The sequence below is a fragment of the Salvelinus alpinus genome, chromosome 9 (assembly GCF_045679555.1).
Source record: "Salvelinus alpinus chromosome 9, SLU_Salpinus.1, whole genome shotgun sequence".
NCBI classification, from domain to species: Eukaryota; Metazoa; Chordata; class Actinopteri; order Salmoniformes; family Salmonidae; genus Salvelinus; species Salvelinus alpinus.
Genome location: NC_092094.1, coordinates 85313298 through 85326751, shown reverse-complemented (window position 1 = coordinate 85326751; position 13454 = coordinate 85313298). Strand labels below are relative to the sequence as shown.

The following is a 13454-nucleotide window of genomic DNA, read 5'->3' as shown; positions in this document are numbered from 1 at the left end:
CCAGCCTTAGATTGCAGCCCAAATAAATGCTACAGAGTTCAAGTAACACACATCTCAACATCAACTGTTCAGATGAGACTGTGTGAATCAGGCCTTCTCGGTCAAATTGCTGCAAAGAAACCACCACTAAAGGACACCATTAAGAAGAGACTTGCTTGGGCCAAGAAAATTAGACCAGTGGAAATCCGTCCGTTGGTCTGATGAGTCCAAATGTGCGATTTTTGCTTCCAACCACCGTGTCTTTGTGAGACGCAGAGTAGGTGAACGGATGATCTCCGCATGTGTAGTTGGTCCCGTGTAGCTCAGTTGGTAGAGCATGGCGCTTGCAACGCCAGGGTTGTGGGTTCATTCCCCACGGGGGGACCAGGATGAATATGTATGAACTTTCCAATTTGTAAGTCGCTCTGGATAAGAGCGTCTGCTAAATGACTTAAATGTAAATGTAGTTCCCACCGTGAAGCACAGAGGCAGTTTGGGGGTGCTTTGCTGGTGACACTGTCAGTGATTTATTTAGAATTCAAGGCACACTTAACCAACATGGCTAGCACAGCATTCTGCAGCAATACGCCATCCCATCTGGTTTGCGCTTAGTGGGACTATTATTTGTTTTTCAACAGGATAATGACCCAACACGCCTCCAGGTTGTGTAAGGAATATTTGACCAAGAAAGAGAGTGATGGTGCTGCATCAGATGACCTGGCCTCCACAATCACCTGACCTCAACCCAATTGAGATGGTTTGGGATGAGTTGGACCGCAGAGTCAAGGAAAGTCAGCCAACAAGTGCTCAGCATATGTGGGAACTCCTTCAAGACTGTTGGAAAAGCATTCCTCATGAAGCTGGTTGAGAGAATGCCAAGGCTACTTTGAAGGATCTAAAATATATGTTGATTCATTTTAACACTTTTTTGGTTACTACATGATTACATGTGTTATTTCATAGTTTTGATGTCTTCACTATTATTCTACAATGTAGAAAATAATAAAAATAAAGAAAAACCCTGGAATGAGTAGGTGTGTCCGAAAATTTGACTGGTCCTGTATGTAGCAGCCATACAATCATGTTCATGATCTATTATACATGTGTAATGTACTGTATTCTTTATATGATATAGTTTTGTTACCCCTATTTTTCCTAGCTTGGCCCAAAAACCGGGTTGCGTGTCTGTTTTCCAAATGTGATACAACAGAGCACTAAGCCACAAACACTGTCATATTATCTAAAGATCCTCAGTGTTCAGCCCACTGTCCTGTCCTGGCCACAGCTAAGCCCTGGGGTGTCAGTGTTACTGAGCCAAGGCCAGCTGGAACCCTCTGTCACCCCAGACCAGGCCGGGACACCACTTCATGGGCTTCATCCTAGCCTCTTCAGGAATGTGTGATTCTTTTCCAGCCATGTCTCTCTCAAAGCGCCACTCTCTGGGTGAGGGAACAGTGGTGGGCCGATCAGCGATGGCACAGCTGTGGCATTCTGTGGTCCTTGGGGTGTTGTGTGACAGTCCATCCCCTGGTCTGGCCCTTTGTGCTGCCTCATTCACTACACATTCACTACAGACGGCTGCTTCGCTGGTGGTGGCGCTTTGTGTGGTATTATTGTGGCCAGCCCAGGCAGGCATTTGGTGCTCGGCTGCAGTGTAGTGCTGGCAAGCCTCTGGCCCATGTTTAGGAACTGAGACATTTTCTGCTTTGTCTTTTCAAAGTGACAGTGGCAAGCTATTAGTGTCCTACTGTCTGTCCTTGTGGAAGACACTGGTAACTACAGTGCAGACCCAAAGTATTCAGACCCATTTACTTTTTCCACATTTTGTTACCTTATTCTATAATTGATAAAAATTATTATAATTTCGTTTTTTTTCTCATCAATCTACACACAATACCCCATAATGACGAAGTGAAAACAGGTTTTTAGACATTTTTGCAATTGTATTAAACATCAAAAACAGAAATACCTTATTTACATAAGTATTCAGACTTTTTCCTATGAGATTCGAAATTGGGCTCAGGTGCATCCTGTTTCCATTGATCATCCTTGAGATGTTTCTACAACTTGATTGGAATCCACCTGTGGTAAATTAAATTGATTGGACATGATTTGGAAAGGCACACACCTGTCTACATATGGTCCCACAGTTGACAGTGCATGTCAGAGCAAAAACCAAGCCATGAGGTCGAAGGACTTGTCCGTAGAGCTCCGAGACAGGATTGTGTCGAGGCACAAATCTGGGGAAGGGTACCAAAATATTTCTGCAGCATTGAAGGTCCAAGAACACAGTGGCCTCCATCATTCTTTAATGGAAGAAGTTTGGAACCACCAAGACTCTTCCTAGAGCTGGCCGCCTGGCCAAACTGAGCAAATGGAGAAGTGCCTTGATCAGGGAGGTGACCAAGAACCTGATGGTCACTCTGACAGAGCTCCAGAGTTCCTCTGTGGATATAGGAGAACCTTCCAGAAGGACAACCATCTCTGCAGCACTCCACCAATTAGGCCTTTATGGTAGAGTGGCCAGATGGAAGGCTCTCCTCAGTAAAAGGCACATGACAGCCCACTTGGAGTTTGCCAAAAGGCACCTAAAGGACTCAGACCATGAGAAACAAGACTCTCTGGTCTGATAAAACCAAGATTTAACTCTCATTCAAGGGTTTTTCTTTATTTTTACTATTTTATACATTGTAGAAAAATAGTGAAGACATCACAACTATGAAATAACGCATGCAATCATGTAGTAACCAAAAAAGTGTTAATCAAATATACACTGCTCAAAAAAATAAAGGGAACACTTAAACAACACAATGTAACTCCAAGTCAATCACACTTCTGTGAAATCAAACTGTCCACTTAGGAAGCAACACTGATTGACAATAAATTTCACATGCTGTTGTGCAAATGGAATAGACAAAAGGTGGAAATTATAGGCAATTAGCAAGACACCCCCAATAAAGGAGTGATTCTGCAGGTGGTGACCACAGACCACTTCTCAGTTCCTATGCTTCCTGGCTGATGTTTTGGTCACTTTTGAATGCTGGCGGTGCTCTCACTCTAGTGGTAGCATGAGACGGAGTCTACAACCCACACAAGTGGCTCAGGTAGTGCAGCTCATCCAGGATGGCACATCAATGCGAGCTGTGGCAAGAAGGTTTGCTGTGTCTGTCAGCGTAGTGTCCAGAGCAAGGAGGCGCTACCAGGAGACAGGCCAGTACATCAGGAGACGTGGAGGAGGCCGTAGGAGGGCAACAACCCAGCAGCAGGACCGCTACCTCCGCCTTTGTGCAAGGAGGAGCACTGCCAGAGCCCTGCAAAATGACCTCCAGCAGGCCACAAATGTGCATGTGTCAGCATATGGTCTCACAAGGGGTCTGAGGATCTCATCTCGGTACCTAATGGCAGTCAGGCTACCTCTGGCGAGCACATGGAGGGCTGTGCGGCCCCACAAAGAAATGCCACCCCACACCATGACTGACCCACCGCCAAACCGGTCATGCTGGAGGATGTTGCAGGCAGAAGAACGTTCTCCACGGCGTCTCCAGACTCTGTCACGTCTGTCACATGTGCTCATGTGCTCAGTGTGAACCTGCTTTCATCTGTGAAGAGCACAGGGCGCCAGTGGCAAATTTGCCACTCTTGGTGTTCTCTGGCAAATGCCAAACTTCCTGCACGGTGTTGGGCTGTAAGCACAACCCCCACCTGTGGACGTCGGGCCCTCATACCACCCTCATGGAGTCTGTTTCTGACCGTTTGAGCAGACACATGCACATTTGTGGCCTGCTGGAGGTCATTTTGCAGGGCTCTGGCAGTGCTCCTCCTTGCACAAAGGCGGAGGTAGCGGTCCTGCTGCTGGGTTGTTGCCCTCCTACGGCCTCCTCCACATCTCCTGATGTACTGGCCTGTCTCCTGGTAGCGCCTCCATGCTCTGGACACTACGCTGAGAGACACAGAAAACCTTCTTGCCACAGCTCGCATTGATGTGCCATCCTGGATGAGCTGCACTACCTGAGCCACTTGTGTGGGTTGTAGACTCTGTCTCATGCTACCACTAGAGTGAGAGCACCGCCAGCATTCAAAAGTGACCAAAACATCAGCCAGGAAGCATAGGAACTGAGAAGTGGTCTGTGGTCACCACCTGCAGAATCACTCCTTTATTGGGGGTGTCTTGCTAATTGCCTATAATTTCCACCTTTTGTCTATTCCATTTGCACAACAGCATGTGAAATTTATTGTCAATCAGTGTTGCTTCCTAAGTGGACAGTTTGATTTCACAGAAGTGTGATTGACTTGGAGTTACATTGTGTTGTTTAAGTGTTCCCTTTATTTTTTTGAGCAGTGTATTATATATTTGAGATTCTTCAAAGTAGCCACCCTTTGCCTTGATGACAGCTTTGCCCACTCTTGGCATTGTCTCAACCAGCTTCATGATGTAGTCACCTGGAATGCATTTCAATTATCAGGTGTGCCTTGCTAAAAGCCTTGTTAAATAAAGGTTACATAAAATAAAAGGTTTATTTGGGGATTTTCTTTCCTTAATGTGTTTTGAGACAATCAGTTGTGTTGTGACAAGGTAGGGGTGGTATACAGAAGTTAGACCTATTTGGTAAAAGACCATGTCCATATTATGTTAATAACAGCTCAAATAAGCAAAGAGAAACGACAGTCCCTCATTACTTTAAGACATGACAGTCAGTCAATAAGTACAATTTCAAGAACTTTGAACGTTTCTTCAAGTGCAGTCACAAAATCCATCAAGCGCTATGATGAAACTGGCTCTCTTGAGGACTGCCACAGGAAAGGAAGACCCAGAGTTACCTCTGCTGCAGAGTATACGTTCATTAGAGTTAACTGCACCTCAGATTGCAGACCAAATAAATGCTTCACAGAGTTCAAGTAAACGACACATCTCAACATCAACTGTTCAGAGGAGACTGCGTGAATCAGGCCTTCATGGTCGAATTGCTATAAAGAAACCACTACTAAAGGACACCAATAAGAAGAGACTTGCTTGGGCCAAGAAATATGAGAAATGGACATTAGACCGGTGGAAATCTGTCCTTTGGTCTGATGAGTCCAAATTTGCTTTGTGAGATGCAGCGTAAGTGAACGGATGACCTCCGCATGTGTGGTTCCCACCTTGAAGCATGGAGGAGAAGGTGTGATGGTGTGTGGGCTTGCTTTGCTGGTGACACTGTCGATGATTGATTTATTTAGAATTCAAGGCACACTTAACCAGCATGGCTACCACAGCATTCTGCAGCGATACGCCATCCCATCTGAGTTGGGGTTCGTGGGACTATTTGTTTTTCAACAGACAATGACCGAACACACCTCCAGGCTGTGTAAGGGCTATTTGACCAAGAAGGAGAGTGATGGAGTGCTGCATCAGATGACCTGGCCTCCACAATCACCCTACCTCAACCCAACTGAGATGGTTTGAGATGATTTGGACTGCAGAGTGAAGGAAAAGCATCCAACAAGTGCTCAGCATATGTGCGAACTCCTTTAAGACAGTTGGAAAAGCTTTCCTTAAGAAGCTGGTTGAAAGAATGCCAAGAGTGTGCAAAGCTGTCATCAAGGCAAAGGGTGGCTACTTTGAAGAATCTCAAATATAAAATATATTTTGATTTGTTTTAACACTTTTTTGGTTACTACATGATTCCATATGTGTTATTTCATAGTTTTGATGTCTTCACTATTATTCTACAATGTAGAAAATAGTAAAAATAAAGAAAAACTCTAGAATGAGTAGGTGTGTCCAAACTTTTGACTGGTACTGTATGTAAGTGTGATATTTAGTTTTAGATTTTTTTGCAAAAAAATCTAAACCTGTTTTTGCTTTGTCATTTTGGGAAATTGTGTGTAGATTGATGAGGGGAAAAATATTTAATACATTTTAGATTAAGGCTGTAACGTAACAAAATGTGGAAAAGGTGAAGGGGTCTGAATACTTACCGAATGCACTGTATCTGTGTTGGTTTGAGGACAATGTCTACAGGGTTTGTGGTTAGGAGTATTTATGGGTATTTGTGTTTCCTTGAAGGTATTTTTTCTTGTTCTGGTTACTGACTTACAGTGGGGAGAACAAGTATTTGATACACTGACGATTTTGCAGGTTTTCCTACTTACAAAGCATGTAGAGGTCTGTAATTTTTATCATAGGTACACTTCAACTATGAGAGACGGAATCTAAAACAAAAATCCAGAAAATCACATTGTATGATTTTTAAGTAATTCATTTGCATTTTATTGCATGACATAAGTATTTGATACATCAGAAAAGCAGAACTTAATATTTGGTACAGAAACCTTTGTTTGCAATTACAGAGATCATACGTTTCCTGTAGTTCTTGACTAGGTTTGCACACACTGCAGCAGGGATTTTGGCCCACTCCTCCCTACAGATCTTCTCCAGATCCTTCAGGTTTCGGGGCTGTCGCTGGGCAATACGGACTTTCAGCTCCCTCCAAAGATTTTCTATTGGGTTCAGGTCTGGAGACTGGCTAGGCCACTCCAGGACCTTGAGATGCTTCTTACGGAGCCACTCCTTAGTTGCCATGGCTGTGTGCTTCGTGTCGTTGTCATGCTGGAAGACCCAGCCACGACCCATCTTCAATGCTCTTACTGAGGGAAGGAGGTTGTTGGCCAAGATCTCGCGATACATGGCCCCATCCATCCTCCCCTCAATACGGTGCAGTCGTCCTGTCCCCTTTGCAGAAAAGCATCCCCAAAGAATGATGTTTCCACCTCCATGCTTCACGGTTGGGATGGTGTTCTTGGGGTTGTACTCATCCTTCTATTCCTCCAAACACGGCGAGTGGAGTTTAGAGCAAAAAGCTCTATTTTTGTCTCATCAGACCACATGACCTTCTCCCATTCCTCCTCTGGATCATCCAGATGGTCATTGGCAAACTTCAGACGGGCCTGGACATGCGCTGGCTTGAGCAGGGGGACCTTGCGTGCGCTGCAGGATTTTAATCCATGACGGCGTAGTGTGTTACTAATGGTTTTCTTTGAGACTGTGGTCCCAGCTCTCTTCAGGTCATTGACCAGGTCCTGCCGTGTAGTTCTGGGCTGATCCCTCACATTCCTCATGATCATTGATGCCCCACGAGGTGAGATCTTGCATGGAGCCCCAGACCGAGGGTGATTGACCGTCATCTTGAACTTCTTCCATTTTCTAATAATTGTGCCAACAGTTGTTGCCTTCTCACCAAGCTGCTTGCCTATTGTCCTGTAGCCCATCCCAGCCTTGTACAGGTCTACAATTTATCCCTGATGTCCTTACACAGCTCTCTGGTCTTGGCCATTGTGGAGAGGTTGGAGTCTGTTTGATTGAGTGTGTGGACAGGTGTCTTTTATACAGGTAACGAGTTCAAACAGGTGCAGTTAATACAGGTAATGAGTGGAGAACAGGAGGGCTTCTTAAAGAAAAACTAACAGGTCTGTGAGAGCCGGAATTCTTACTGGTTGGTAGGTGATCAAATACTTATGTCATGCAATAAAATGCAAATTAATTACTTAAAAATCATACAATGTGATTTTCTGGATTTTTGTTTTAGATTCCGTCTCTCACAGTTGAAGTGTACCTATGATAAAAATGACAGACCTCTACATGCTTTGTAAGTAGGAAAACCTGCAAAATCGGCAGTGTATCAAATACTTGTTCTCCCCACTGTATATACTCTCTTTTAGGATATTTTATTTTACAAAGTGAATTATTATATGATTTTGGTAGATTTATTTTACTTCAATAAGAGCTTGATGATTATGGTTCAAATTCCCAGGATTTAAAGAAATATTTTAATGAAATTAATTTCCATTATTTAAGTGTTTTGTATGTTTTTTTAGCAGAGCTAAGATCTCCCAATTCATGAAATACAATTTATTTACAGAATTTCTGTTTAGAATTCCTTTGTCATCCAGTTAATTACCCCAGTGATGAGACTGAGACATTCTGGCAAGCTGGATCAGTTCAGGGTAAAATACCCATATATTATTCTCCTGCCATGTCTCAACATTACAGCTATTGTCACTGAGCCACAACATTACAGAACAGCAGCACCCTGCACCACATTGAGCTTTGATAACAGGAAACATGGTCACAATGGTGTCATATTCTCTCCCAATTCATCTCCCTACCATGGGAGCAGCTAGCCCCATCCCCAGCCCAGAGAATGAGCCACGGAGAGGCTGACTGGGACCCAGGTGGTCCTCTGCAGACAGACAGGTCATTTAAACCTGAGTGTACACACATCACTGGGTTTTAACAGACTGACAGGCCCTGAGAGAGATATGTCAGCCTCTCAGAAAGAGAGGACAGGAGTGTGTGTGTGTGTGTCTGTGTCTAGACAGGCATGTCCGTAGAAGCCATAGCGAGCCTGGTGTAATATCCACATTACTTCCAAGGACCCCCACTACTGCTCAGCACCCTGCTTTACCCCAAAACCAGCACCCCTGCTAAGCGTATGGGCTGGGTGTTAATTGCCGCGCAGGGGGGTAGAATTGAGGGCGAGGGGCGTCCCTGGACCTCAAGAAAAGTCCCCATCCGCCCCCCACCCCCTTCTCCTGCCATTCAAGTTGCAGCTAATTCCTGGAGCAATGCAGTGAGAAAGACGCTGTTATCTCTTACTGAGACTGACCCCCCCACTCCCACTCCCACCACTAGACACCCCACACTCCAATCCTGCATCACATAGAACACAGAGCAAAAAGACTGGCAGAAAGGAGAGGGAAAAAATGAAGGAAAAAAGTCGTCAGCAAGCAATACTTTTTTTTACTCTCCTCCCTCTCCTTTTTTTTCTGATTTACGGCGCTTTCCTCAGAAAGCTCCATTGTTCCCCTAGCCTAAGTCTCATCAGGCCTTTTGTGGCTGACTATCACAGCGGCAGGCAGAGAGCTGGAAATGTATAAATGGTATCATGCCTTGTGATTAATGGCGGTACTTATGAGTCAGGTCTGATAACGGGCCTGCTCTCTACTCAATTTCAGATACCGTTAATGGAATCTGTCTTCTGCGATTGTAATGTGAGAGCGCCTAATTTGCTATGGAGCTTGAAGCTGTCACCGGCAAGGGATTGTGGGGTCATAAGGGACCTGGCAGCCGTTTGGCCTGCAGCTTGTATCTGCCGTGCTGAATAGAGCAGCTCTCTGCCTGTCAGTTAGCTGATAGGCTGATGAGGACTCTAAGCCACTCCACACAATGGCGGAAATGGCCATACTGCCTGACTTCCTTAATTGTGGAGCCCGCCAGGGACTGGGCGGCTTTTTTTTCTTCCTATTTTTTCCCCCTCTCTCCTCCTCAACTTTTTTCTGTTTTCTTCATTTCATCCTCACGTACTCTGACCCCCCCACTCACACATCTCTGTACTATTTGAGTTGTCTTCCTCTTCTCCTCCTCATCATTTGTCGTCCCTCTCCCTCTGTGTCTCTTTTTAGTAAGTGGTGGGTCTTGCATATGACAGATTTATCCCAAGTTTGCTTCAGTTACCACTAAAGAGATGGAGGCAGGAGAGGAAGAAGGGGGGGGACACTTTTGAAGTAAAGGAGCATATCTCCCATAGTGGTTATCTATGTCAGGCTGGCGGATGAATTTGCTTCTGGAGAGAGAGGCCTGAATGATGTGGTATGGGAATGGTCAGAGCTTTAGATAGTACCTATGGCTAAAAGAATTGTTTCAATGACAGGTACTTGGACATTTTCAAAAATATGTCAATGATTTTGTTTTGCAGTCGTGGTCAACCATATCCGTCTATCATCAATATGAGTTTTCTAACTTTGGATAGCCACGAACCATACGCTTAGCCATACCTTACCCATACCTTACCCATACCTTACCCTCTGCCACTCTTCCAGACTGGCAGACCCGGGGCCAGGTGCAGTGCTGGCTGGACGGTGTTTGCTGTGTCCAGGCCCAGCTGGCAGTGGTCGGTGGTGGCCGAGGTCTTCTCCCTCAACCTCTTCGTTGGGATCTTCTCCCTGACTGCCAGCTTCCACTGTGCAAATAGTGCCCCCCAGAGGAGTAAGGTAACTACACCATCCTTCTATATCATCCACCCTCACACAGGACAAGACATGCATATCAGCCACCTGAAACCACATAGACCGTTCCATTGTGATATCACAACTGTGTGCCTGAGGAAACTATATGGTACAATTTATAGAAATATGGTATGTGAATTTACAGACTGTTTATTTTTCAATGACAAATGCCATATATTGATACATTTAAGGAGTTGTTCACGATTTTACAACTTGATGTTAGATGGTGCCTTACCCTGAAAGTAGTCTATGGGCCAAGAGAAACTAATCCAGGTTTCACTTTTCTTTAAACAGCCACTACAAACATCTGCTAACCTTAGCCACCACAAGCTAACAATCAATGGATGTGATGAGGGCATGTGAGCATGTTTTTACAAAAATTATGTCCAAATCACCTGAAATCAAATCAACTCCATATTTGGTTTGCTGTTACTTAAAGGTGAATTGGCCATAAACATTTTTTTTTTAAACATGCTCACATCACTTCCATGAATTGTTAGCTTGTGGTGGCCAAAGTTAACTGAAGTTTGTAGTGGCTGTTTAAAGAGAACTGAACCCTGGGTTACAGTTAATACTGGCCCATAGATACTTTCAGGGTGAAGAACCATCTAACTACTCCTTTAAGTCTCGTCTTGTTGTCAGGTTGCGCATTGGGGTGCGCTGTGCTGTGGCCTGGGCCTGTGTAACCAGCACACTCTGGTGTTGTACGTGGTGGTCATCATTCCCAGGGTCATGCTCCACCTCTGCTCTCACAGAGTAAGTTTAACGACACACCGCTCTTTTCTATCTGAGTGGCCATAGAGACGTAACACAACCAGGTAGACGAACTGGCCCATCTGAAAGGATGCTGAATAGATGTTATTGTGTGATTGTGTCAGGAGCTATCTGTCTGTGGGCTGATGTCTCTGGGACTGTGTTTCCTGCCTGTCTCCTACCTGGACACAGCTCGCTGGAGCTGGGGAGGCCAGACTTCCCTCTCAGGCCTCCTCACTCACCTACAGAGGACTGGGTACGGCACCTTTAGCCTAGTACACACTTATATACATTTACATATACTGTACTAACATACATTACAGTATATTGGAGCTTTACCACAAACTCTAGTGTGGGAGGTATGGTAGTGAGTTGATGTGTTTCTTTCTTTAATAATTGACCCTAGGCCAAGACAGAGGGAACCTCACCATGATGCTAAAGTGAGTATTATTCACTTTATTTTACAGATGAAGTCATTGCTATATCGAAATAGTTTTCTGGTATATTACATTAAATGTTGAATATTGAAGGTTATTTATTAGATAATGTGATCTGTAGAAGGGAAAGAGTTGTTTTCTAATGCTTTTGGCTCTAGACAGACAGGTTTAAACATCACACAAAAACCCATCAGTTCTGTTCTGAAGGAGGGAATCCATCCATCGCCAGTACTGGAGCCCGTCTGTCCCTCTCTTTCTTCTCTCTCCCCAGCTTTTGTTCTTCCCGCTCCCCTCTCTACCATCAAAGCAGAACTGAACCTGCTTAGAGGACCACATCTCTGTGTTCTGTTTCTCCAGCAGTTTGAAATGATCACTCAGCTCTGGTGTTTAAGCATGACAAGCTGTGATGACAGACACTGCAATATAGCTGGAGAGATTGTGTTTTCCTCCAACAACCCCCTCTATCCCCCCTGTCATCCAACTTCTGGTATTTTTCTACGGCTGACGCTTCTTAAGACCCCCCCACCACCAACCCCCTCAGCCCGGCCCCACCCACTTCCATCACCCCCGCTGGTTGATGGACAAACATACCTTCAAGACGAGGGAGAGAGGCAAACATGACAAGCATGTCACATTGGGGACGTAAACCTCCCTAGAGAAGCTGACACAGTCTTACACACATATGCACATAACACACACACACATCGGCCTACACTCAATGATATGGAGACTCAATATGCTGTCAAAAAGAGATGGGTATTAAAGAAGAGGCAGGGAGCTATCTCTGCTCTGGGGAAGTGTCTGTGACTGACAGGCTCTCTGACAGGGGTTGGGTGGAGGACACATTCGTTGGTGTCTGTCAATCGGATGGAAAGGTGCATACAGTCATTAGAGTTAGTCTGTTTGATTAGAGAGGGGTCAGTTATTTGTGTCTTCCAGTCACAAGAAAGGGAAGTGGGAGGTTATTCAATAATTGGGGTCCTTCAGTTTGATGAAGGTTAGAGGGATGCGGTCATAGAGACATTGGTGTCTGCTAGTCAGAGGTTTTTGGTGTGTGTGTGTGTGTGTCAGGGCTCAGCTGACCCACTGTATGGCTGACCTGTCCCTCCCTGTGCTGGTCCTGGCTGGACTGGGCCTGTTCCTCCTCCTGGGACAGGTAAGGTAACACACCAGACAGACAGAAATCCCTCTCTGACAGGCGCAATCCAAGTCCATATACACTCACTTCATTCCTTCATGAGAAATAAAACCATTGCGAAGTGCTTTTAACATGAAAATAAACTATTCGACCTGTCGTGCTGCCATGGCACTGTACAATTAAAAGAAGAAAGGGAGATTTTGATGTGTTTGTCTACTAGTTGTAATGATGTGCATGTGAATGCATGTATCTGTATGTAGCAGTGCTCTCTGATGCAGTAATTCATTACAGTAGTGCCTATGCTGGGGTCGGTTGGGTGCCACTGATAAGGCAGAGCAGAGCCAGGCAGTCCCCAGGGCACTGCCAACCCCCTGCCTCCCCCTGCCTTCCCTGGGGGGCACCCAGACACACTTGGCTTTACACACACACAGACACACAAGCATGAACGTGCGCAAACACACTCGCAAACATACGTGGGTCATTCCATTGAAATTCCATGTAAATGTCAGCAAAGTTTTCTGAAATACAGCACAAATAAATACATACTTTTATTTCCACTTTATGTTTTCAATTTACATATGTGTTTAGATTACCACTAGGGGATAGTGTTTTGTCGTTATTTTATAAAACCATTTACAACTGTCCTCTGTGCTGTAATGGTGATGTGCGGCAGAGTGGTAGGCTCCGTCACACAGTGACACATTCTGTCATCCAGACCCAGCATTAGGAAAGCAATCATGCTGTGGGCTACAGAACATGTTAGCTGTGATAGCGTGTCTGTCTACGGGCGGAGTGACGTTATCTCTCCTGTACCTAGATACATTTGGAAGGGAATTGCACTGCATGTACTGTATTTTCATGTACTTATTAGGAGATTGAAAATAAATGTGACGTGTAAAATGAACAGGTACCCTGCACATGTATTGTTGTTTTGGTTCTGTACTTCAACACTTTTGACTACTTTAATACACATATAAGTGAATTTGTCCATATACTTTGGTCACCTAAAATGAGGGACTATGTACAAAATTGCTGTAATTTCTATATACAGTGGGGCAAAAAAGTATTTAGTCAGCCACCAATTGTGCAAGTTCTCCCACTTA

General features: G+C 44.8%; 1 pseudogene; it reads left to right on the top strand.

Annotated features, from left to right (window-relative positions):
• Positions 1 to 13454, top strand: part of LOC139584084 (protein O-mannosyl-transferase TMEM260-like) — a 35017-nt pseudogene that overhangs the window by 14308 nt on the left and 7255 nt on the right.